The sequence below is a fragment of the Passer domesticus genome, chromosome 10 (assembly GCF_036417665.1).
Source record: "Passer domesticus isolate bPasDom1 chromosome 10, bPasDom1.hap1, whole genome shotgun sequence".
NCBI lineage: Eukaryota > Metazoa > Chordata > Aves > Passeriformes > Passeridae > Passer > Passer domesticus.
This window is the reverse complement of record NC_087483.1, coordinates 22,498,871-22,525,470: the sequence shown is the minus strand read 5'-3', so window position 1 is coordinate 22,525,470 and position 26,600 is coordinate 22,498,871. Positions and strand designations below refer to the sequence as shown.

The window sequence follows — 26,600 nt, the reverse complement described above, 5'->3', positions numbered from 1 at the left end:
CTGCATATTGATCTTGGAGTATGCCATGGCTGATCACCACAATTCCACATTTCTACTGGTTTTTCCTACCATTTTACTGTTGTCCCAGGACAAAGCTTCTGGCTACTATACTATGATTATTTTTAAATAAAAAAAAATTTCCTATTTATCTTCAGTAATTGGCAGCATTTACAATAGTTTGCTGTGCATCATTTCTTTGAGTCGAATGAAACAACAAATTTAGAGCTAAAAACGTAGGGTGTTAGTTTTTGAATGTTAATTACCCTAAAGTTAAAACTGGCAGCCTCCTGGCAGCCAGGAGTGCCAACCCTGTCCTGGGGTACATCAGGCCCAGCATTGCCAGCCAGGCAAGGGATGTGACTGTCCCGCTCTGCTCTGCACTGGGGTGGCCTCACCTCGAGTGCTGGGGGAAGTTTTGGGTGCCACAATATGAGAAGGTTATAAAGCTCTTAGAGAGTGTCCAAAGGAAGCCAACAGCGATGGTGAAGGGCCTTGAGGAGGAGCCGTGTGAGGAGAGGCTGAGGTCACTTGGTCTGTTCAGCCTGGAGGAGGCAGAGGGGACACCTCACTGCAGTTACAGTTTCCTGTGAGGGGAAGAGGAGGGGCAGCACTGATCTCTGCTCTTGGTGACAGTGACAGGACCTGAGGGAATGGCCTGAAGTGGTGTCAGGGGAGGTTTAGGTTGGGTGTTTGAAAAAGTTTCTTCACCCAGATGGACAATATGCTCAGGCTCATGGTGTGACTCTTGGGGATGTTTTGTGCAGGGTCAGGAACTGGACTCAATGATCCTCTTGGGTCCCTTCCAACTCAGAATATTCTGTGATTCTGTAGAAACTTAAGAGTAGTAGATGGTATTTAAAAAATCTTTAAGCACAAGCATTATATTCACGACTGCAAGTATTTATTGTAAATTTAAGGGAGACATTTATAAATTACCTGGGAGGAGCTCACTACTGTTAATAGGACACTATTTCTAAACATGTGTGAACAGTAAGAATGACAGCTCTATGCTCAGTAAGCAAACACAGGAGCCATGGGAATACTTCCTGTACACAAATAATCAAATCATAAAACACAGCACTTTGGTGTCAGTGATGTTTCAGACCTGAAGTACCCACCATACAGCACAGGCTTTATGCTTGCTGAGTTCTTTTTCTTAGTCCTGCTAATCTGTAAGGTTTAGACTAAGGTTTTAGCTGCTATTATACTGAAGTGCTTTGAAACTGTGGCCTGCAAACCTTTAAATAATCAATGCAAATGTCACTTCAGAAAAAAATGAACTCAACCACAAGTTCATCAACACACATTTGTCAGAGAAAATAGCAGGGGATCAGAGCTATTATGAGATTAAGTGCATGGCCGACTGAGTATGGTTTTAGATGGTACAAAGAATATAGAAGTTCACTCAACAGTTTTCATACATTTGTTATATAAGGCTGGTCTTCTATCATTTACTTATGTAAATACCCTGTCAATGTTTTTCAATCCTCATTATACTAATCTTTTCTTGCCTCCAGTTACCCAGTGAAAACACAGTTTCGTATCCAGGACTGATACTGAAACACTACTGCCTTCAGAAACAACTGAAGTGAAAATCACAATTAAGGTGTGTTTCTCAATGGGACATCTGACATTTAACAGCATTTCTTAAACTAACATTTGCAGTTAACTCATTTATTTTGGCTAACAAATTGGGTATCAAAGTTCAGAGCCTAAAAATGCCAACTTTTAACAGAAAATATATCTCAAAATGAATCTACAATCCATAAGTGTACTTCAACACATGCATACATCCTTTATAGATTTTTTTTTAAGGAATTATCTAACACTGGTCTCCAGACTAATTAAATAATGTGCCAAGCGAAGAAAGATGGAATGAAACGTGTAAACCTGAAAAAGTGAAATGAGCATGAAAGTAATGTCAAAAATTTGATTCAAATTCTGTTTGGTAAATATGGTCATCATGACTAATAAACTAAGAACTATTGTGGAACAACAAGATAAGAAATAATTACTTTGGCTAAAACACCAATTCAGAATAATAATAGTCTTAGACTGTCATTTTAACAGCTTTTCTATTGAGTCCTTAGAGGGATTATTTGCATTCCTCAGGTATTCTATTGTACGATTCAGATGAATAAAGACTTACAAATCATTCCTCTACCGCCAGTGTGAGACTTTGATCCAGTGAATACACCATTGTACCTTAACTATAATTGGCAAAAAACCTGACAGTGTAGAGCATCACAAGCTTAATAACAAAGGAGAATATCTCAAAGTGTTGACAGACGATCTTCATAATGCAGGAGCAAAGCTGGTACATTTTACCAATAAATGAGCACTGAGGTCTAAAGGTCTCTGAAGTGACTGACATCAGACCTGCTACAGCCTCACTGAAAGAATAAGGTAGTGCATCCCACTCTGTACAGTCAGGTTCTCTGCCCGAGTCTTTTACTTTTGTGACTTTCAGTGTCACAGAAATTACTGAAAAGTACCAAGGAATTCCCCTAAATGTGATCAAAATAAAGAAAATACACAAAAAGGTAAACACTCAAATATAAATATTGATGTATTTCTAATTTACGTTTTCCCCAAAGTAGAATGCTTAACTAATAATCAGTAAAATAATAGTGCATGTTTGCCTTCCTGTTACAGATAACCAAGTGCGCCAAACGGAACAAAATGGTCTTAACAAATGGTAACAATTAATGTCAAAGTCTGTTTTATTTGAGCACTTAATTTTTCCAAAAAAAATTATGTATGTCTGTAAAAGGACAGCAATAGTACACTCATTCTGGGCCTTTGTTAAGATAAGCAAATCCTGGAGTATCTCACCATTATTTCACGCTATAGTTTAAAATGAATAATGAAAAATGAAAAAGGATTTTATGCTTAAAGACTTTTAATACTTAAAAACCCCCAGTGCACACTAAAATGTAAAAAAAATGAAAAGTAAAAAACCAAAAAGTAGAACTGACAGCACCAATGACCATGATTAACAGCTGAAACTACTTTAAGAAATGAGGAACTGCTCGAGATGAAAACCCTTCTTAACAAAGTAAACCAAAACCTAAGTGAAAACAGTGTAACAGAGTGGGATTTCTGCAATATCCACAGACTTTCCCAAGTGGGGTAGCTTGGTTCCTCCCTTCCCTGTGGAGAGGAGCGTGCCAACAGCAACTACAGAGGGTTCCTCAATTGAAGTCTGATTGATGCCAGAAAACAGACAAAATATCTTTTCTGGAAAAAAAAATACAGACTCACGAGACAGCAAGACATCCATTCATTCTGTGATGGCAAGCAAAAAAGCATATTATGACTGTATAAAAGCCTGACACAAGAACAAAACCAAGGCAAGTGCAAAACCAGACCTCATCAACTTGCAAGTGAAGGCAGCACTCAAATTTCTTATCAGGGAAAACACTAAAGAGGAATTCAGATGCTCATTTCCACCTAACACTGACTGTTGTTTGATAAGGATGTAAGAAATATCAGCAGCATTATCAGCATACCTAGTAAACCACTGGGGCCAAACCACTGACTTCAAGTGTAGATGGATCAGGGCAACTACCAGAGTTAATTCCTGATACTAAATCAGGATGCAAAAGACCTTGGAGAAAGGTTTAAAAATGATGGCACTCACTGAGAAGGCCAATAAGCAAACAGCACCAGAAACAGGAGTTGTACAGAATTTCGTTCCCTTTAAATGGTGATGCTGACTGAGGCAGAAAAAACCAAAACCTGCAGCCAGCCAAAATAAAAAGGTATAAAAGGTGCAGAAAGTATATTACCTACAAATCAATATTTGAGAGAGTTTCACATGAGAGATCCAGCTGGGAACAGAGACAGAGTTCAGATGGAAATCTGAAGTAGTGATGGAAGAGAGAAGCTGCAGAGAAATCTTAAGCTCAGTGGACACCTGCAAGACAAGATGATCTGAAAAACTGACCCCTGAGAAGAAAGGTGATTTGTGAAAGTATGCTTTTGTACAAGCAAGACCAAAAAACCCACATAATTAATGGAAGAGAAACAACTGTTTTTCTGTTCTATATGTGAATTATGAGTGGAAAATGGAAGAAACAAAAGAGCACAGCAAGAAAAAAGAAAATACCAGGCAGCACAAGAAGGAAAGAAAAAAATGTAGGTAAGACCAAACTAAATGATCAAAATTTACAAAAGACTGCAAAAAAAGATCCACAGATAGGAATGAGAATAAGAGGACTTAAAAATTCCAACAGGCTCTTCCTGTTGGCAGTTCTGCACAATACCAATTTTTAAAGGCTTCTAAACTCCATCTGTTTAGTGCTTGCTCCCTACTGTTGAAGTTTTCCACAAGTGGAGCCTCAGCCACCTTTATTTGAGTTAAACTGAGCCTATGGGCTGTGGACCAAGAATACACACTCCCTATTTATATCTTAAAAATTTTAGGTAGTTTTTATTTTTAGCCTTCCTTGTAAGCCACATATTACTTCTAACTTCGAACCTTTTTGTTTGGATTCTCTTCAATTGGTCAAAAAGTTTCTGAAAGCACATAGTACCAATGCACTTCTCAGAGCTTTCAATAATAATATATTATAAACATTAAGAATAGCTAGAGGATTAACTCATTTTTCAGGTGATTTTCCTGTTTATTAAACCCAGTCTAGCATTTGCTTTTTTCTGACAGCATTGCAACATTATCTCATGCTCAGGTTGTAACTTCTTGCATGACCCCATCTGACTAGCTATTCTTAATACTATGTTTGCATAGTTAATTATTCCTGTATAAAATCCTTCTCAGGAGTTGCACTGTGGCTATTTTTCCCTAATGATTTCTTGTTTCTTGAGATGCTCTGAAGTCCTAATTTTGTTCTACACATATGTGGACATCTCTTAGAATGGGGGTCATCCAGAGATTTAACAAGAGTGCTCGTCATCCAGCTCATTAATGGAAATACATAACAGTGTTTAGCCAGTAGCTGCTTCTGCGGATCTCACAACGCGAGACTCTTTGTTTGGAAAGTGTACCACTGATAACCATACTCCGTGCATTATCTCCCAACCAGTCCTGCACGTTCAACTTCCAGCAGTTTCCATCTAGCCAATATTTCCTATCTTGTTCATGAGAATGGTGTAAAGCACTGAAACCTTTAAAGGCTTAATAAAGGCAGTATATTTTTTTGCTATATGCAAAACCATTACATTTACCACAAATGAAATATTAGACACATCTGACAATCTAGACAAGTAATGAACTGTCACCATGAATTTGTGAAGACAACTGGGTTGCTTTTAGGGGATTAAAAGGTTGAATTGTTCCAACATTTTTCTTGAAATTAAAAGAAAAATCATTGACTTAAAAATCTCTTCTTGTTCTCTCCTCTTTGTGAAATTTGTCTTTTGAAATCTCATCCATTATGAGGTTCCAAATGAAACCACAAAATGATGATGAGTTAGGCAAGAACTGTTTCTTTTGCCACTTCCTAAAACCATGAGGACAACTAGGTTTACTTGATTTGGTAGGATGGGAGAGGAAGACCTTGTCTACCTAAGCACTAGTACTGCATGGCACAGTGCCTAGGAGATGTCCTTCCCTTCTGCTCTGGTAGCATGCACAGGCTCCACGGAGACCAGGTCCCACTGTTCTCAGTGCTGTGCACAGAGGAGGATAGTATGTGTATGCATCCTTATGGAGATAGAAACAGTCACAGCTTCAGGAAGCTTCCATTCCAAATGTCTAGAGTCAACGAAGGATGGGATGGCAAAAACAACAGAACAAATGTATATGCAAATAAAATATAAAACTAATGTATATAATGATTGTGTATCACAGAAATGGTCTGTGGCAGAAGTGAAGAAAGGGAAAACACAGGTGCTGTATTGGAGCACTGTGCTCTAGGTGCCTTTCTCTTGAGTATCCCTTTCTTCTTGCATTACATAAGAAGAATGACTAAACAGAAGAACATTAAGGAAAAAAGGTACCGTCTTCATCACCATGATAAGTTTATGAAGATGACAAATCTACAGAAGGTTTGGGAGTACTGGTTACAGACTTCAGCAACCACATCTTAAATCACCAGTAATGCTTATAAGTTTATTTTTTTATTCCCTGCTCCCAGATGGCCAGATGAAACACAGCAAGTCTTCAATTTCAAAAAGCCCTTTCCCAGCCCTCACCTGCAAATGCTTTCTAGTAACAGTTCAGAACAAAAGCACTGCGTCCATGCACTGGGCTGCTCTCTGGCCAAGCACCTCCTCTCAGCCCCTCAGGACAAGGGCTTGAGGAACTCAGCTCTGCATTTATCCTACATAGCCTGAATGCTTTCAGCTCGTCCCTGCCTTCCCATAGCCCAGTGTCCATACCACCTCCAGTATTTAGTCACTGCATCCACCTGAACCTTACAAGAGGCCAGCGTGGAGAACCCATCTCCCATGTTAGATATCACTGCCATCTCCTAACACAGGCTGACTTGAGCCTTGAAACAAGAAGTGGAACAGCCCTTAAAATTCTTTACCTTTTAGGGACTTGCCACACATCCCATGGTCACAGGAATCTTATGACAGAATGGATACATAAAGTATCTCGTTCTACCAGATCCAGATTTCATATTTTTAAACTCCATTGTAATTTCAACTTACATTGTATCAAAAAAAGAATCATAGACGTTCCTGACCAACACTGTCATTGACATTTATTATAGATGGGTTTATAACTCCTTAACATTCTCCTTTGAAATGTAAGTAATCCCAGGTTCTCTGCCTCGTGTGTCAAAGCAAGTTCTTCCAAAGCCTTGATCTCTATCATGGCCATTATCTTAAATCCCCAATAATTCTGCAACATCATTTGTTAGATGGGGTGACTAGTATTGCATCTACTATTTTATTCAAGTTGCATCCCAGATTTTAAAGAAACATTTTTAGAACCTGGACATGAGCTTCTCAACTCATTCCTTACCCATCCAGATGTTACACTTGCTTTTCTGCTACCAGCTGCAGCACATGGAGCAGGGCCTCTACAGCACTCCCTCTAGGCAATCTCAAGCTGTTCACCAACAAAAATAATCCAGTAAAAAAGCAGCTTTTGGAGGGAGAATTTAGTTCTTTCACAGCTCCCCTCTCCAGCTATTGTCTTTTAAGATGGACCAGTTCACTTTCCCATATATCCTTAGAACTGGCTGTGCCAATATAACTGAAGGGTGGTGCAGGAACAGGTGAAGACTACTAAGAACAGCATGTCTTAAGTTAGCCAACCACCCAAAAAATACCAATTTTGGAGCCAAGTTCAACCAGGAATATCGTTATTTATTATTGAAGAATGCTTATAAATAGCAGGAATTCTGAGTAAAAATTATCCCATATGAGATCACTTATAAATGGATGCTTCCAGGCAGAAAACACTGGTTGACAAGAGAATTTAAAAAATCAAGGCAATATTCTGAAAATCCCTTTATGCCCTCAAGATAAAGCTCTGTTAACAAACTAACATAACACGGTAGCACAAAGGTTTCTTAGCTTACCTGGTCTAGAGAGCTACCCAGAGACATTGGCACTTTAATGGTATGCTAAAAACACATAAGGATACAATGCTTCACTTACAAATTTGTATGTATGATCAACCACTTTTTGCACATATTTCATATACAGATTTGGCTTAACTGACATGAAACTTTTTTGGTTTGCAAGATGTGGGAGCTGTGAAAGAAATAATACCAGAGTACATGAACCTGTAATCCAGAACAGACAGCAGTTAATGGACAAAAAATTTCTGTATCTAGGAGAAGCACGCATAACAGAAAAATAAAGTTCATGGACTACAACCACTTTGAATTAAAAAACATCAAGATGGCAGAAAGACAAAGAAGAAAAATAATCTTGGATGACTTTTTCTGCTGATCTATATATGTAGAGCTCCCAGTAAGAAAAGATTTTTCAGAACATTATGCAGCCTGTATAATCTAACAAAAGCTCAGTCAAGGTAACCCTATTTCAAACATTTGTAAGAAGCATCATTTATGAAGAATAAAGATCTTAAAATCCATTTTCAAAACATTACTTTCTGATTTAATTTTCAAGATTGTAGTAATATCCCTATCCAAATTATGGTCCCCACTAGGGTGACTGAAACCAATTATAAACTGGTATCACAACCAATTCAAATCAAATTATGACTTAAACAACAAGTGGTACTACAGTGCCACTGTAGCACCTGCTGGCACGGGAAAGGCTCACAGTCTCCTTGGTCTGCCAGTTGTGAACACTAACTCTGTCTGAACTAAAATGACAAAAAGGAGATGGCTGTTGCAAGGATCAAGAACAGCCAAGACTGATGAACCCACATAACAACAGAGACTGCAACTTACTTGCATATTACATTTCCTAGGTATGGGCACAACAAGCCCTACTTAAGCACATACACTTTGGATCAGAAAGAAGCTTTTGAAGTCACATCTTGTCATTCTTTCTGCTATCATTTATGAAAGGCATATTTAGAATGGTTATCTTGAAAACTGTAACAAAATAATTTAACAATTACTCATTCAGAAATTATAGCAGAAGGAGCAAATCTCAGACACAAGACTTCCGTGCAAATTGATGATGACTGAGCTATTACAAATTAGTAGAATGATAATTTTAAGTTTTGTCTCTTGACAGGACTTCTTCATATCACATGGAAAGCTATTCTTGAGAGTCCTGTACATAGCAAGACAATTCATATCAATGCTATTAAAGTCTCAAACATATAAACTCATAAAAAGTTATGAGCCATTCATAAATAAGAGTAATGACAAAAAACCTCCCAAAGATGTGATGCCTTAACAACAGAAAGTTTACATGAAACGCAAAATGGACAACATAATTTTAAATTTTTTCATTATTTTATTATTATTTTTTAAATTATTTTATTCTTTAATTATTTTATATACTATGTGCATGCAAGCAAATACCAAGCCATACTGCAAGAAAAAAAAAATCTATATAAAAATCCCATGTAAGGAAATAAATATATAGAAACGATACTTGAAATAAGGCACTATATAAAGACTAATTGGCAACATTTCTCTATTGTTAATTTAAGGTTCTGCAATGGGTAACACAAATGCAGACTATGACATTGTTAGTTTTGGCTTTCACTTTAATGGTTTCAATTTAATGAAACCTAAATATACTGGGTTAGCATATTCCTCTCTAGTTCTCTTACTGAAATACCCTCTCCTACTCACAAAAGATAGAGGGAAATGCCTTCCTCACTTCTCCAGAATTAGCCTGCCTGATCTTAATTCCAGAGCCTCTCCAGACCAAAGAATTCACATGAAGGTTCTCTTCCTCTATCAGTTGCTAAAAATTACCGTAAGTATTAAAACTGTGAGTCAAATATTACTACAATAAGAATATTTGATTTAAAATAATAAACCATGCTTATTCCCCCTGCACCCTTGGGCCATTAACAACTACTTACTCACATTTTGTGATCACTCAACACTACAATTGTATGCTTCAAGAAAGTTTAAATGAGATGAATAAAAAGAATCACAGAAGCTGGCGACACTGGGCTAAATTGTGGGGTTTTTGATGAAAAAAAGATCAAACTTGCTATTAGGCTGGAATATGCGACTCAACAGAAGAGAAATTAACTTTGGCATTTATCCAGAGAAAGAACATTCCCAAAACTCTCAGTATAATAGCAGAAGTGTTTAGTTGAATGGTTAATACTCAACCTAGTACAACTCAAAGAACACAAGGCTTTATTTCACACCCCTGATTTAGACACCTAATCTAGCTCTGTTCCCTATATAGTTAATGAAGTAGGAGGCTCTTCTGAGGGCAATTCAGAGTACTTAAATTAGGGCTCCCATTCTCATTTTCTTCTTAAAGCATCTCCCCTCTCCTCTTTCCATAGGCTGCTTTAGAAACTAACCCTCACCTTATATGCCCAAGACACACATAAAATTGTGATGGGCCTCGGTCTTGCCTCCTGCTGATCAACTTCCCCAAAACAATGTCTAATAAACCCAACAGCACACACTGTACTGTCATATGAACCTGTCCATGTCCGAGTAATGCACTGAACGAGTTCAGGATTTTCACAGCGTGCAGAGATGCCTTGTATGAAATGTATTTCACTAATTTGAAAAGCTGTCACAGAAATGTTCAATTCCACAGACACAGTCTGTTTACCTGTCCAAACTATGGTGAAATGGAAAAAAAATTAACCATGTCTGAATCATCTACTAAAACGTACTTGTCCTAGGGGAGCAGTAACTTTGATTTTTTTCAGAAGCCAGAATAAGTATCTGGATCAGTGTCACGCTTCATTTATCTGACAGACTAAAGGATCCGTTAGACACAGATTTTTAAGGCTGAAAATGGAATGACAAAGTATATTTATGTCAGAAGAAAATAATCTTATTCTGTGGGTGGGTATGCACAAAACATTTTTATTTGCAAGTACAAAAATTAATGTGATATATTATAAAACTGCTATCTTACCTATCTTAATTTTTGTATCAGTTATGGGATTAGGAAGCATTCAACACCCTCAGCAATTTCAACAATAAAAAAACCAATTTCACTGAGAAGAACTCCACCTTGAAGTTACAGTGCTCTGTGGTATGCTTTACCCTTACAAACACTAGCACTTACAATAGGATCAAAAAGCCAAACCTAAAAAGCAAGCTACTTTTATTTTTGTGACTTGGCCCAGAAACCATTTTTCAATAAATTCAGAACATAAGCCCAAAAACATACTAATCCATGTTCAGTCTCTCCTGAGTAAAGAAAAGGCTCCATGTGTGGTGGCAAACATGATAGTTGTCAACATAAATGAAAATGTTCATGAATAAAAAACAGGCTGTTATAAAGAGCTAATTATAATATTACTATCAATTGCTAGCTTGCACTTGCAAATCTTTCATATCATATAAATGCATTGTTTTTGACGTTTCTCTGTAGCTAAACATCACATCATTTCATTTTTTCAAAGTAGTTCAAACATACATGGGATATACTATAAGGAATGTGATCTGATCTACAGTTACACTGAAAAGAAAAACTATGACAATAAATGTGCAGCCATTAAAAATGTAAAACATTATTCATCTCCCAAGTAAAAAAATATATATAGACTTCTAACAGCCTCTATAAAATGATTTCTACTTTATTCATGCTTGCTATCCAAAACAGCAGTTGAAAACACTTCATGCAATTAGGCAAGTGATGACAAAAATTAATACATACACCCAAAGCACTACTGACACTATGAACTATTCAACTTCCATCCAGATGCTTTCTTACCATTAGAAATGCTGTCTATTTGCTTCAAGCAATCACCTACAATCTTCTAGCACATACAGTTTGAGAAATGTTTCAGTAAAAATGAACATTTCAATGACGTTTTCAATTAAAAGCACTGCTCCTATTTTAATGCTCACGTTTTCTTCTGTTTTAGAAGCAGCACAGAATTTAAGTTTGGCAAAGACCTGCTCAAGAGGGAAGAGCCCTAGTAAGTAAAAGACGGTTGAAAGTAGACCTAGCCAAATACTAAAATATCATATTGGGCAGTTATTCTGGGACATGATAGTCTATGCGTTTCTCCACCAAAGAGTCACTTAATCAACATACACAATGCAATTTTAGTCTTAGTTTGGTTGAGTAATGATACCATCAAAGAAGAAATGATGACAGAAAATAACCTTGGGTAAACACAAGTAATTTGGTTTAAAGGAAAAAATAAAGCATGTCCTGATAAATTTATTCTCTCATTGATATGACATATGATTTTCTGTGCAGGAGAAATGCATCTATAAAGTATTTGATAGTGTGCTGTGTATGAAACTACTCGTTCAGCTGGAGAAGAAGAGAAAGAGGATTTGTAGAGACTGAGGACTGAGCAATGCACTGAATACAACAGAACAAATTAATCTTTTAGGGTACTAAATCAAACTTCACCAGGAGCAAACTCAGGACAGATCGTGTTAAATACATTAATGACCTTGACACAAACATTAGTTGCACGCAAATTTTATGCTCAGTACAGGAGCAGGAGACATTTTCTTCAAAGAAAGGCATCATCATCATCAACTGAAAGTAACAGAGAAGGGAGATCACACTAGGTTAGTGTTCTTCAAAGCAATTACAAGCCATCAGGACAATGCAACAGGGAAAAGGCAAATATCTTCTACAGATCCTACTGGAACTGCTTCCCTTTGCTTAACAGGATGTATTATATCTGCACACAAGGTATTCCTGAAAGCATATGGAGCACTACGTGCAACTGTGGTCAGCTAAATTCAGAACAGGTCTAAGATTATCAGAGGGATGAGAACTTCATGTAAATGACACACAGAAAATTGATAATGCCTGCTTCAAATAAGGAGATAAACACCAATTAGATAAGATACTGTTTAATCTACAGGACAAAGCTGCCTGAACCACCAATGAAATTAAAAAAAAAACCCAAAACCATGGGCTGGAAATTAGCAGAACATTTTCAACCCAAGGCAGCAGCAAGGTTCTGTGAACTGCCTTCCAATACTAAGTGCAGAACAATCAGCCACTGTTAAAAAAAATCCACAACAAATCACCACCTTAATTAATTTATGGAAGTCATTATACTGTGTAGCTACCAACAATAACTGGTTCTGTACTGAATGCAGAGGAGGGATTACAGTAATTTAGGGATTACCATATAGTTACAAGGCAGCACTACACTTTGTGAATTCAGAAGTACTTAAATGCTATGCAGAAATGCACAGGAGTACAAAGAGGTCTCAATTTCATACAAATCAAGTTCCTACACCTTTTGTAAGAACCAATGCCTTCACTGGGATACCTCCCAACAGAAAGAACTCAACCCCCACATATTGGACTTGGCTAGTGCTGGCCAGCAGCAGCAGGACTGCCAGACTGATGCTACCGGTGTTCAGTGCCTGATGTCACTGCTTTCTAAAGGAGGAGCATAAATTTGGGATCACTGTTGTAAGGAAACTTCCGGACAACCAGACTTCATGAGTTCTGCTCCTCCAAAATAAAATGAACATAAAGTCAGAAGTAGCCCATTATATCATACTTAGTTACCAATTCCACTCATAAGGACAGCACAGATAAAGCAGAAGAGGTGGCTGAAGCATAGCTTGACAGTAAGTTATCTCAAAATATGTACAAGGTACAATTTTTTAAATAGTACTAATAATAGCACCGGACTTCATTATACTAACTGGTCAAATGAAGAAAATTAAGAGTGTTTTAATTCTGAAGTGTGCAAAAATTTTAAATTAAATTTTCCTACTTGGTATCACAAACAGATAAAGAGACAAAAAGAGACACAAAAAGAGACAAAAAATCCAGTCCCTCATCACCAGATCTTCAGGCATGTGCCTTTAACATAAGGCCCTCCTTCTACAGTCCCACATTAGTACTGCGTTTTGCTCCAGAAAAAAGGAATCCCATCATCAGGAGTCTCCTACCTACCCAACCCTACTGCATCCTTTGTCCTTTCCATGGAACAAGGCTGGCCATAAAGGAAAGGCACATTCCTAAGCAGACAACTCTTTGGGGCAGGACACAGATTGTGAACTGCACTGACAACCTTCATTGTGACATTTTCTGGCTTTGAAATGTGTCCCTTTACAGCATTAAGACACTTAATATAGCAGCACATAATTTCCAATTTATAAAAAAGCCACCAATAAACATGCTGAATCCTAAACTGAATGTACTCATTAAATACCCATTACACAAACCTATCTTTGAGCTAATGGAACTACAGGGAGTATTTGCCCCTGAGTAGACTAGAAGCTGTTCTGCTGCAAGGTGTCACAGGTACTTGCCAAGAGCACAGAAACAAAAACACATAGTACCTTTGAATTTCATGCCATGCATTCCAAGGAGAAAAATCTAGTGAGTGCAGCCTCTTCTGATCATTTTCCCTCAAATATGGCCACTTTGCCATCCAACATTCTGTTGCTCACTCTGCTTTCTTCTCCCAGTGTTATTCTCCAGTCTTCAAAGCCTTCCATCCTGGCCCAAGAGCTCTTTAGCAAGTTGCTTCCAAATGTGAGCCACAGAACTGAAACGTCACTGAATCCACACCTCCCTCCTCACTCCCACACCCCTACTTCCTTTTATCTCATTAGCAGGGTTACCTGTTCTGCTCCTGGTCACAGACACACTTCCTGCTCAGCTTCATTCATGCTTCAACATACAGAGGTACATCTCAGACACTTCCAAATTCCTGTCAGGTCTGCTTAGTTCTTAAATTTAGCAACAGCTATTTCAAAGAAAAAATCCTTTACCACTGTGTGTCTACAGTATTTAGTGTTACATTAATCATCTATCACTGATAGATTATTTTAAATCTATCACAGTATCACTGTACTTTCTTATATTTTTTTAAATAAATTGTACAAATACTGACATTCTGAAACCCATTCTGCACAAATCAAATGCATATTTATGATTTTTCCCACTAAAAAGTGGACAAAGTAATTATGTAATAGGCTGCAATAAACAAGGCTCAGGTACAAAATACCAGTGTAATAAACAAAAACAAACAAACAATACACTGTGCAGTTTAAGTACCAGAGACAATAAAGATATATACCATGTTTTTACGTAGAAAAAGGACTAAAAAATGGGGATATAAATATAGCAATCTGAAACATGGTCACATTAACCAACACTGTACCTTTCCCTGAAACAAAAATTTCTCTCAGAAAATATGCAGCTGATAGTTTCTGTAACACATTCATCGTTATTGTACATGTTCTGGCACAAACCTGTGGAGCCTGCAGTAAGAAATGCCAAGAGTGCTAAAGACTTCATATGACAATACTCAAGTCAAAGCTGTCCTCAAGCACGTCCTCAAATTTACTTTTCACCACAAAGAAAGCCCAACTATACATTATAAATCAATCAGAAAGAGGACATCTTTTTTTATGTTGCAATAAAAATAACACAATGTATGGAACTTCAGTGATAAGATGCCTAAACCAGAAGCATTTCCCAGCCCTACAGCAGTTAAAACAGATTATATAACAATCCTTTACAGAGAAAGCTCTTACTGAATTTGAAAAAAACACTTACATGCTGCAATTTTCAGAAAAGCACCATGCTAAAAATGCATTCCACTCATTCAGAAGCAACCTAGATTCAGTACTACAGAAGCTAAAGGTACTGCTCAATGCAATGATTCATAGTTTCTCTAATAGGAAGATTCAGCAGTTTTCAGACGAGACCTTTATTCCCTCTCTGAATAAATGATGCCTGAAATTTTTATTCTTGTTCTAATGGAATTTCAATGGCCTTCACTGCAAATCTACTGGAAATTTTCGCATATTAAGTGGAAAAAATTAAATGATGTTAACCACATTTTAATGTGATTAAGGCTGACAGGGTCATTATTTCTGCTAATCACTCAGTTTAAAAAGCTCAAACAAAACTTTGTAACAGCCAACGTTTTTTCTGGTTTTCTGTATGTCTACTGTAGTTGAGAATTAAAGTCACTACTGAATACGAAACACAGCATATCTCATAAAAGGATATATCCAATGTTTGCTGCAATTTGTACCTGGGTTTCACAATAATTTAAAACTTTAAAAAGGGGAGGAATAATTCTTTCAGAATGTATAGCACTGTACTTCTTTTGTCTTCCTCAATCAAAGACAAAATAGAACAAGGAAATATATATTTCTTTCCCCATATGTTCTATTTGCTATTGAACAAGAGAAAACATTTCTGCATGTCTTTACTGTGAACCAAAAGATATGTGTAATCACAGAAAATAATTTCTCAGAGCGTGTCTGTCAGGCTCTGCATAAGGAGTTCTGCTTATAACCACTTAGGTGGGCATAAGCTGGAAATTTGACATAAAGAAGCAGAACAGAATGAGGAGTAAAGATTATGTAGTTTTCAGAGTGTCTTGTAGTTCACTTGCATGGAGGATCAAACAACAGGACACAAAATTAAGGAGACTGCTGTTCTGGCCATGGGCTCAGCTCGAGAGGCACAGCCTGACAGCCAGCCCTCTTGCTCAAAGGTTTGGCACCAACCGCAGCAACTGTCAACAAAGCAGCTCCCTAAGAACACAGAGGCTTTGAGGATGATTGAACAGGGCAGAAGGACTTCACCTAAAAAACAGACATAAGTTTGTCATGTTCATCCTACCAGAGGAAGGGATATGGTGTTTGTGAGATTTGTATTTTGTTTTTTTTTCTGGGTGGGAGGAGGCTGTTCACAGGTTTTCTTAAGCTTGCATTTTAGGCTTTTTGAGGGATTACCATTCTCTGCAAAGACCACTGTTATGCTTACTGCCTGCTTAATAATTAATACCACCCTCTGTGAATCATTATTTCTGGATGACCTGTACCTCTCATGCCATGTTATCTCTTTCCTCACAACCTCTAAATTTATAGATGATTAAAAAAGGGGGGGGGGGGGGGGGGGGAAGCATTTGGGTATTCACGTTCATTTTTTCCTACATAAGTAACTTGCTTATACTTAAGTTACTTTAGAGGAGAAAAAGTGCGGACACACTGATTCACACTGATCATTCCCATATGGTTCAATAGATACATTTCAACCTTACTGAACCACTAAAAACTGCTTCTTGAATTACAAAAAAAAAAAAAAAAATTAAAAAAAATTAAAAACAGTAAACAAGATCATTACCTTATTAACTTTAGGGTATGTGAAATTTATCTGAACAATATTTTATTTCCTTCCCATTCCTTGGCAAAATATCTGAACACAGAGACTGTTAGATCTACTTTATGATTACAGCAAAAAATGCTGAGTGAAAAAGATGGTAATTATACACAAGTCTTTCCTTTAAGACTTTACTTCTACTTTACTTCTTCATATCTCGCATGTACTGCTAACTGTATTTCAACAGCCAGCAGCTTTGTTTCCTAACATTTGCTTCACACCCGAATACTTTCCATACCAAGACAAAAAGTCCAATGACATGAGATGACCTACTACAAGGAACAAACTATGTTAACATCAATACATCATAGCAGCAGTTTGTGGTTTTCTCAAAAAGAAACGTTATCGGTATCGTCACACTTTCTAGTTTTGGTTTTTTAGTGTGAAGCCATGCACTAGTGCATCAACTAACAACCCCACTGAATTCTTGTGCTCATCTAAGAAGGGACCCTGCTGAATGTCCTAATGCATCTTATTGTGAATCTTCAGCAAATAAAACTTCATGTATGAGCTCATGATGTGCTTTGCTGCTGGAAAGTCACAGGCTCTGTGGGAAGCTTTTTATCTTCCCAGCAGTCAGTTCTCTGAGAACATCAGTGCAGCTACTGTAGTTACCTGTAGATTACTTGTATTTTCTCACATCTGTGTCCAGCAATCTAAACCATGATGATAAAGGGTCATTAGGTTTTGAGTGAGGAAGGGGATGGACTAGACAATTTGCTCTGATAAGCTCCTTGTTGCGAGTGCCGGTTTAGAATGTGAAATGCGGGGTTATGCACATTCTCAACTCAAACGCCTGTGCTCTCAAAGCACCAATTAAAAATCATACTCAGCCCATCTCAAACTACATGAACACATCTTACCTGAATTTTTTACAATTAAAATACTGCAATAAACTAATTCTGTCATGGTAAGAAGGACATCAACTGTCTATTAGCCACAAAAGAATTCAGGTACAATTACTAAGATAACTGCTGTTTGGAGCACAGCAAAGCAATTTCCCACAGTGGGGCTTACAGTTCAATTTACCAGTTGGGCAAATATTTTGTGCTCTGTAGTGGTCCACAGAGTTAACAGTTACCTGTAACATTTGAGTAGTGTTATACTTGGAGAAAACTTTTTTCAACCTAAACAGGTGTTTCAGCTTTATCCCTCACATGAATACAGATTTTTTTTTCCAACCCTTTTCTAGGAACTCTTTTAAGACTTTCATTTAACATTAAATGCAAATTTTATGAAAGAGCCAATGGGTCTATTTTCCCATTCCAAGCTACTCACAAGGAGATCTTGTAAGTTATAGGCTGCTTGGAAGAGGAATGAGAATAAGCACAATGTCACCTATAAAATTATGTTAATCCTGAAGTAACTTGATGAGGTGGTAACAGGCTTTTTCCCTTCTTCCTTATGGGATATGCTTAATGCAGTTAAAAAATAGCAATAATAAAAAAACCCTATTTACATGAACTAAACAATAATGAAAGAAAGCTGCATTTTCATATGAAGTGAAACCAGGTTATACAATGAATACAGTGTACAGTTTCCCATGACACGGACAGTGACAGAACTGTGACAAACCTTTAAAATACTGATCATGAATTTTTGTGTCAAACTGCAGTGAGTATCATGGCATTGTGTTAGGCAACACATATATACATGGAAGTACAAACGGGCCATAAAATATTTCTTGGTCAATGTTCAAGCCACCACAAGGAATTCAGGGATTTAGGAGTACAAAGAATGGAATTCCTACACTTCCCTCTTCTTGAAACTGAAGAGTAACATAATTACCATTCAAACACTAACTCATCAGGCTAGATAGTTCAAAAGGGGTTTTCTCCATTGCCCTTGCAGAGATGATGATATCCTGCTATGTTGCTTTTGAGTCTTAATTTCAAGTCAGTGAAGAAAAACAGAAGGTTGATATTTTACATAAAAAGGTCCATTTCCAAATTACAATAATTTACAATAATTTGCAACAATACACGAGCTCATAATGGATTTTCTACCAAGATTCAAAGACAGTATTTGAAAATTAGCTCCTTAATTTTATCATTCAGTTTTATTTTATACAAATACATCTTTTAGTTCCGACTGCTGCAAGAGAACTAGCTACATACACAACACTGGTTTGGGTTTTTTTTTATCACTCCATGGTCTTCAATGAAAATGCATCATTTTGAGAACATTAACAGTCTGCATTATCAGAAAAAATGAATCCTTAATAATTATTCATACACCAAGTAGCTGTAAACCCAAATCATTTCAGAAGACCTGAATGTGTCAAGAACTTTGACAATTATGACTGGAGCCAGGAAACTGTAGCACTGCAGAATTTCTTATGAATTTTTCTAGTTACTTTTTATAAATGCTGTCCTAGATGACAGCTTAATGTGTACCACATGCAATATTTATTCTTCTTCAGTGTCAGACTGTCTAGCCATCCAAGGGAATACAAAGAATGTCACTTATTAGGATAAAAGCACAAGGAAGGTAATCAAGGACATATGTAACATCAGCCAATCATGCCCTATTTCAACATCCTATTCCATTCATAACAGTTCAACAATTATTTGCTTACTGATAACTTGCTTTCAGGCTGTTTGTGTTCCCCATAATGGTGGTTTGCATTTATTTTGCTCTTTAGAATTGGACACTTGCTGTGCCATGCATGTTTGTCAAAACTTTCTATCTTCTGTCAGAAAGAGCTTTAGCATATCAAACAATTTCTGTTTGTCAGAAATCAGTAATAGAACAATCTAGTTACCTTCCATGTCAACAGGGTACTAACATAACTAGAGACCAGAAACAAAAGGCTATCAAACACTACACGCTACTGCAAGACCGGCAGCTAAACCCACGTTTCAATTTACTGTACTGTGATCATATATCTGTGTCCTTATGGAAAGCCTAGTACAAAAATTAGACTCTGATTGGAATGGAAATGTACTTCAACAAGACACTGTCTGAGCACAAAGACATTAACCTTGCTTTTATGCTTGAAAACTACATTTCTTACTAGTCCTCCAGGTCTCTTTACCATAATTCTATTTATTTATTTATTTAACCAAATGCTAATATGAAATACTTGTAGACCTCTTATCTACTGATTCTAATCTATATGATGCATCAAGTTATGAACAAATGTTAGTTCACAAAGACAAGTAGGGACAGGCAGATAGAGGGAGCCAAAGACAAACATTTACCCTCCATAAAGTTATTTTTAAATAATACTACTAATAATAATTTTCAAAAATCCTATGGGAAACTGAACACACATGCACATGCATGCACACTTCATTATTCTGAATATCCTGGGACATTAAGATTTTATTAAATAAAAAACAGGTATGCATTTAATGAGCCTCTGAAACAAAACATGAGCTGGAAGTACCATCACATGTTTTAGATCGGCAATATTGTGCAGGTTTTCAATGTATTAGGTGTAAGACTTTATTTTCTTTTTTTTTTCTTTAATAAAAGCCATTTGGATTGCAATACATTTTTGCTTCAGGAATGTACTACTGTGCCAATGCATAAGAACAAGAGGAAGACTTGATACGATGAATCTGATTAAACCCAATGAAGTACAATACCAGCATACACACTTAAGTCTCTTCCAAATATTTATCTTCTAAACATTTCTTCAGGCTTTAGAAATTAATACCAGAGCACAGTAAGCTCCAAACATTATTTAGATTTATATTCTAATCAACTTCTCTTAAAATTAACAATAATTAAGCTCAAGCATTGGTAATAAAGGATAATATGATACTCATACTCAATGCCTCATCTCACAGTTCTTCAATTAAACATATAAAATGTACAAACTTTCCTCCCAAATTTAAACATGAACATGCATCTATTCCTTGTTTTCAGACAAGGATACGTGGTTCCATCCACTGTAAGACCAGTGACTACCAGCATCTGAACATCAGTCATCCATATTAGTGATTAGAAGAAACTCTAGCTGTGAAAATAAAACACTGTGCCAAACCTTTAGAAGGTAAGATATGTTTCTTGGGAAAAACAAGCAGTTAAATGAAAACAGATTTCCATATACTTGAGACAAAAGAATGAGCTGTAAATAACCATAAAATTAAAAGGAAAACTCTTTTCTAAAAAATGCATAAGATTTTCAAAATAATCATCAATGAAAAATGTGTCTGTCAATTGTGAAACAAAGACGTCACTTAGAAAAAGGAAACTTAAGGGGTACCAGAGCCACAGAACCTACATTTCCAATTGTATAAAAGAATCATCCTCCTCAAATATTATTTTTCCATTTATAATAAATGCTTGACTGCCTGATGTTTCCATGCAGTCCCTATTTATAGAAAACAGAACAATGTTACAGAACGTATTCCCGCCAGAGAAGGAGATGTTGCAGACCACCCACAAAGAACAATTTCAAGATGAGTCTTTTTCCCAGACCCTACAGGTATCTCAAACACCATGCATGAGAGAAATAATGGTAGGTGGAATAAAATTAGCTTCAACTATGAGAACTTAAAGATATTAATACAATTCTGTAGGAAGTGATAGCATGAAATGTTTCAAGAAATGAATTCAATAAGCAGAATTTTAGACAGATATACAGGTACTTGTCTGCAAATCAAACACTGCAATACCAAGTAATGAAAAGAAAGATACTTATCAGCTGGGACATTATTCAAGAGGTGGTATTACAGCAATACTGATTGCAGTTCCTAATCCAAAATACAAAGCAATATTAGTGTATTGTCTCACTTTTTCTTAACAAAGGACAATATTATCAAAGCACTTCTTGCTTTAAAAAATATCTAAAATCAAAGCTTATCTGCCAGTTATTACAGCTGTTGATGTGTCTAACATGAGTGTTTCCTCTCAAAACGCACCAGTTAAAGGCAGCGAGGAGGTATCAGATCCTCACAGAGAGGAGGATCTACTCCCATCACACCAGGTGAGACCACAGCCTCCTCTCCATGTTCTGATTCTCAACAGACCCTCACAAAAACAACTGCTGTTTTTTAAATGCCATGTCAGATACAGGAACAGTGACCCAACAGATTGGGACATAACCTCACAGTATCTATTTTCCCCTTGATTTGAAAGAGAATTTTTTTTTTTTAAGGGCTATGCACAACTTCCATGTTGTCTAGTTGACAAAGGCTAACAATGTTCATTCATTATGAAAGGCACGGGGCTTAATAAATTAATATGAAGAAGAAATAAGTAACTTAATATTCAGTGACTTAAGGATAAATGACTGTTAACAAGAATAACAATCTCTTGCAAAAATCTCTATTAGTTTATTTGTAAAGCAAAACAGGACCAAACGTCCCTCTATTAGAAAACCCCCAATCCTACTTTCTAGGGTAAGACCTGTGCACAGTGCAGTGAAGGTGACTGGGCTTCTAACACTTAACAACCCAAAAGAAACAAAGTCTGCTCTACTTTTCCATTACTGATGGTGTTTCTCATCAGGACCTTCAAATGTGAAAGAGATTTTGACATGACTATCTAAGCCTTACATGCACAATCAAACTGCTTTATTCTAAAATAAGAAAGAGTGAAATTCACTACTGAAGTATTTATCACTAAAAGTAGGATTTGAAATCTGCATCTGAGATAATGATACAACAGTGAGATGACAGCACTGATATTGTGGCTAGCACCCTATTTGCCTCCAAGGTTTCCAAGGTGATGAGGTTGTGCTGATGATGCTCAGGACTGACAACCCTGGACTGAAACATGCTGTAAATGACAGAATCTGGTCCTCAATATGAAAGCTGGTTTCTTAAGCTGCCTACCTTCCGGCTTTCTTCCATTCTATAACAAAAAACAAGTGAGGAAAGCACAGCTTCTCCTTCACTTTTTCCATTTCAGCGTTCAGGACATCACTGCCTTGGAGTATTATGAAAGAGAAAGGTCTGTTCTCTTACATATAAGCTAGTCTGAATCTAAAAACTTAGGACATTAAAAAGCAAGCTGAGACACTCTGAAGCTAAAAATCTCACTTAAAGAGTATTAAGAAAGTATCAAGCTAATGAAAATCCCCAAACTCCTTAAGCTGTTAGTAAAACTAACATAGCAAACCTATATTAAACTATACATTGTTAAAACTATACTTTAACCTATCATAAATATGAGGAAAGCATTGCTTAGCCAGCTAAGACAGTGACAGCATTGTTCAGTGAGGGACCACAGCTACCTACAACAAACACTTAAATGACTGAGCACGTTTGGATGGCCTTTGAAAAAGAGGACTGACAGAACACAGTGTCTTTGCAGATGTCGTTCAGGAGATAAATCACTGATAACATTCCAGAAAAAAAAATTGCAATTATGAGAGAATATTGGTATTTTCATTGGGTAACTTGATTTTAAAGTAGACAACATTTCCCAAAAAATTATGTCTATAATTTTACCAGCATCAAGACTTTTAGGGAAATAGTGGAGAAAACTGAGGCATGTAGCACGAGTTTCTCTACAACTGAAAGTAAGCAGCAGAAAACTGAAGTTTGTTACGCAGCATACTGGGAAGAAGCAAGAACAGCTATCCACTACAAAGTAACAAAATTCATACTCAAAAGACATCTCTGCATCTCAGGTTTGCTTCTGAGCAATTTAAACATTCTTTGGGTTTAAACAAGACCTAAGTTCAAAAAGCACTTTGTACCTTGTTATGAATCCAGAGTCAGAAACATTGCATTGCAATAAACAAGATTTACATTACTGTCTTTGGGAATGTCACCTCGTAACATTTTTTGTGAAGATCCCTATCTCTGCTGCTCATGTTTTTAAAAACTGAACTAATCCAAGTTGTGTAATTATTTGATTTGGAATCTAGTGCAACATTATTCTCTCCCTTAGTATTCTGTATCTTAAACAGTAAGTGTTTATTAAAGAGACAAAAATTCCAGTGAAGACCAGGAAGAAACAAAGCTTCTAAAGTGTTCAGACAGTATATACTAATAAAGAAGCCCTTTCTTACCCTGCACAGGTTTGGAAACTTTCCAAGCAGTTAAGTTTTTGCTTGTTGCAAGTAAGTATTTTTACTTTTTGCCTATGAAAGTCCAAGAGTTTAAATAAAATATCATACAAATTACTTGATTCCTCAACTGCCATGGCAGATTAGAAGAAGCATCATTAGCAGATAACAATTCATAAAACTACACAAGCCAACTATAAAACTGGCAGGGCATTCAAACACCCACAGCTGCAGTCATTCAATATTACAACTGAACCCATAGAACTGGATATAAACAGAGCAGAAACTACAGTGGTGATGGCCAAACAAAAATATTAAAAACACTGAGAAGAGCATCTGCACAGGGAAGAAGAAAAGGAAGAGAAGATGGGAAGCAATGCTGGACTGTTCAAAGGGAGGTTTGGATGACATGCAGCTGACAGGACAGGGATCATACACACAGCAATGAAGTTGAGAAGCTGCTTGTAGCTGACATCGATGCTCTCTGAGTACCACAAGTCTGCTGGGTCATTGTCACAGCAAACGTCACAGCACAAGCTGCAGCTGAGATGGCCATGATACACAGATATCACCACACCATTTCAGAAGGCTTTAAGCATTTGCCCACACAGAGTAACACCATACCTCAGCAGAAGGCATCAGGTGTCTGCCCTTACAGAGTAACATCCTATCACTTCAGAAGGCTGCCAGCATCTGCCCTTCTCATCCTTCAGCAAACCTTTTACATCCTTATCTTCATGCACTGCACCTGTGTGTCCCTTTGGTGGTCAGTCAGTGCCCCTTGGCACTCCATGTCCCATCATTACCTTCAATACTGCTCACCTGACCTAACAGCTGCAGCCCACTGGGGCTGAGGCTCGGCCACAGCCCCACTCCCAATCACCACAAACTGTGTGCCTACAGGTCATGGCTGCTGGGCTGGGCTGCTTGTGGTGCTCTGGGATGCTGGGCTGTCACGTGTCACTCAGAACGCTGGAGAGACTGTTCTTCATTTCCCTGCTCACCAGTCTCTCTACATCTGTAGCCTTTGATGGGTTCTAAGCATAGTGTGATGGTACCTGTATCTGCCCAGGACAGGTCTTCCCTAAATCCAGGTTTCCCTCTACTATGACCACTCCTCTCTTTACTAGCTCAAGAGTCAACACGTTCTAAGGAAACCATTGAAGTTTTATTTCCTGATTTTGCAACCTACACTTTAGCTATTTAGCAGTGCCATGTTGTAATCAGGTGGACCAGAATTTTTGAAAAAAGCATCAACATAAAACTGCCCATTTTTAAATCTTAGAGAAACAACTTATTTAAAAAATTTTGCTGTCCTAATACGTAGGAACCAAGACATTTGGCACAGAGCAAACTTGCTATCAGAGATAAACCATCACATCTGGGCAGAAGGTGAACATGAGTGAAGTTAGACTCCAGGAAGGTGCTTTTGCATCTGGAGCGAGGTTAAATACTGAAGCTGAAAATGGGACCCATCTTTCCATGCTTAAAGACATGTTCCCAACACCTGCTATTACCCAAACAATATGCATTCCCATTCAAACAGACAGGGGACTCCAGAGGGGCAGGCAAAAGAAAGCAAAGCAAAGCAGGAAGTCTGGTGAAAGAAATCATCCAGGCCAAAGGACTGGACTGGAATTAAGCCAGCAAGAATGGGATGAAATCAAAGCAGAGAGAATCTGGCAAAGACCCATGGAGAACATACCAGCGAAGAAAACAGTGGGGCAAAAAGTATGGGATGAACAGAACTACTAAATGAAGTCACTGGAATCAGTAAAACAGAAGACTACAAGAAGTCAATTGGCAATGTCAGGACATGGTGCTGGAAAGAAAACAGACTGCCATTTGGTTGATGGATGACTAATTAATTTGTATTCATTAATTCATTTGCATAAGAAACAATAAAGAATAACAGTTTATTAAGCAAATAACGTGCACTATCCCTTACTATACTAGGTAGATGCTCCATGAAAAACATACACAATTCCCTACTTTCAACTGCCTGAGCTGTAAGATACTCTCAGTCAGGCAATAAAGATGTAGCACAGGATGCCTAACTTCTGGATCTGATTAATTCTGAATATCTGACTTCTCAACTTGTGTGTGCAAAACTTTACTTATACCCAGATAACATAAATCATCTCCTAATATTCTTTTAAAGCACTTCAGTTGTAAGGCAGGAAAAATATATTTATGTAATATATTTTTTTAAATATTATTTTCCAAATTTGTCAGCAGAGAAAACAACCTTAAAATCATTAAGCATCTAAGTCAAGAAAACATCTCAACACCACCTTGGCATTACAAGTTATGATTTTAAAATTCCTTTAAATGATTTCTCAAATATATTTATCGGAATAAAATGCCACTGCCTCAACACCCATACCTGCAGAAATACAAACAAGAACTCCAAGGCTCCATTTGTTACCATAAATGGTAATAAATAATTCCTTTTATAACTTTGTTTCCTAGCTAGTTTAAAAGTGAAAGACTGAGTGAAACAGATTAATTCATACTCAAACCTATGGAGTGTTCCTTTTACTTGACCCTGGATATTTCTTTCTTCATGTCAGATTTCCCTACCCCCTCAATTTTTTAAAAATATTTGGAACATCTGAAGCAATATGAAAAAGATGAATAGAAAAGGATTATTCACTCTCATAATACAAGATCTAAGGAGCATCAAATGAAATTATGATGTGGCAGATCCAAAACAAGCATAAGGAAGTACTTCTACATATAGCACATAGTTAAGCTGTGGAAGTCCCTGCTTCAGGATATTGGGATACCAAAAAGTGTACTTGAGTTCAAAAGGTGAATGGGTGAATTTATAGAATAAAAATCAGTCAAAAAGTATTAAGCACAAGTATATCATATCTGGCTTAGTCAGTTCTACAATAACAGATTGCAAGAAGCTGGATGCATATACTCTGTTTGCTTAATCTGTTCC

General features: G+C 37.1%; 1 protein-coding gene across 3 annotated transcripts in view; it reads right to left on the bottom strand.

Annotated features, from left to right (window-relative positions):
• Positions 1-26,600, bottom strand: part of OLA1 (Obg like ATPase 1) — a 104,362-nt gene that overhangs the window by 7,990 nt on the left and 69,772 nt on the right. The window lies entirely within an intron of this gene.